At 36.3% G+C, this 1,727-nt stretch overlaps 1 protein-coding gene across 1 annotated transcript in view; it reads left to right on the forward strand.

Annotated features, from left to right (window-relative positions):
• The window catches only part of LOC111817305 (DNA repair-scaffolding protein-like), a 34,048-nt gene that overhangs the window by 16,477 nt on the left and 15,844 nt on the right, over window positions 1-1,727 (forward strand). The window lies entirely within an intron of this gene.

The following is a 1,727-nucleotide window of genomic DNA, read 5'->3' on the forward strand; positions in this document are numbered from 1 at the left end:
TTAAAAAGACATTGTATGATATCTTCTTCTAGTATTAAAAACTTTAAAAAGTATATTTCCATTTTCTGTTGACTTAAAAAAAGAGGTTTGTACCTATGTTATTTGCTTATTATTTCTTGCCTATGTCTTGTAATATGAGAAACTACTTTGGCAATAACAACACACAATGTACTAACCATTAAAACAAAAAAACAAAAAAAACAAAACAAAAAAAATAAATGAAATCCTGTTCAGTAGAAGACATAAATACATGAAAGTAATGTTCTACACTCTATTAATAAGAGTGTGTATCATTAACTTTCAAATGAACGATTCAGAGAAAGTCAGAGGGTAGTAGTAATATAGAAGACATCCAATGGGACCCATTAGAGTAAGATCGAATAGTGGTAAAAAGGTATCAGTCTGGCAGAAAATGAGGTGTGAGGGAGGGAAGTTTTCTGCAATTGTAGTTTTTAGTATTTGTTTTAAGGGTTTTTTTTTTTTTTTTCTTCCTCGAATGCCTTCAGGGCACTTTTGGCCAGGGGGAGAGTTGTGAGGTTCGAACTCCAGCAACCTGAGGCTGACAGCTTTGTGGAAGCAGCCACGTAAAGGACTGAGCTAGGGCCAGGCCCCCCTTTAGTATTTGTTTTGCATCATTGCTTTGATTTTTCTTCTTCAGGGATTCCTGTTAATCAGTCTTAGTTCTCTTCAGTCAATTTTCTTCCTTTGGATGTAATAATAGTCTTTTTTCCATTACTGTGACAAAGTTTCTGAAGTTGAATAATATATAATAAAAAGAGGTTTATTTCACAGTTCTAGAAGTTCAAGAAGATTGTACTGGCATGGGCTTGAGTCTCTGATGACCTTACAAAGGATGGCAGGAGTGTGTGTGCGAGTACTTGGGAGAAAGATTATTTGGTGAGACAGGAAGCCAAAGACTAGGAAGAAGCCAGTCTCTTATAAAACACAACTCACTCTCATGGAACTAACTGGGGTACCATGTTCATGATGTAGCCATAATTTGTATGTCTTACTGCCAGCTGGCTCTGAACCACCAGTGGTACATGCACAGTAGGACTGTCCCATCGGACGGCATGGGGCTGTCATGTATGAACTGATGGTTCAAACTGGCGGGAATATGTTACCCCTTTTAAGGGCAGCACCTCTAATGGTCCCTCGATAGGTTCTGTCTCTTCTCACCTTCCAACCCAAGGGCTGGGCTTTTAGCACATGAACCTTTGAGGGACAACCTACAAGTAAAACTTCCTTTTTATCTTCTTTCTCTTAAAACATTTTTTTTTTGTGATAATTATTTGTTCTTGGATCCCTTCTGACTTAGTCTTTTTTCCTGCAGTGATTTTTAAGTTTTATTCTACTTCTGTTGTAAATGTTGTTTTATCATTTTTAAGATTTATAACTCTGAATACTTTGTTTTGTTTTCATATAGTAGTCCTTTAGTGTTTGTGTCTCTGCTATGCCTTGTGTGTTTGGATGTTATTGTGCTCCTTATTTTTTTACTCTAATATAGTAACTATGGGATTTGCCTTTGATACTTTTCTGTTTATTTTATGTCATAATTTCTCTGAAAATTCAGACAAGATTCAGGATAGCTTTTTGCTACACAGTATTTTTTTTTTTTTTTTTCTTTCTTTCTTTCTGAACCAGGGATTGAATTTAGGCCCTTGCACTTGCTAGGGAAGCACTTATTCTACTGAGCCATCTCCCCAGCCCCCTACACTATATTTTCC

This window comes from Octodon degus, unplaced genomic scaffold, assembly GCF_000260255.1.
Source record: "Octodon degus isolate 3935 unplaced genomic scaffold, OctDeg1.0 scaffold00054, whole genome shotgun sequence".
NCBI classification, from domain to species: Eukaryota; Metazoa; Chordata; class Mammalia; order Rodentia; family Octodontidae; genus Octodon; species Octodon degus.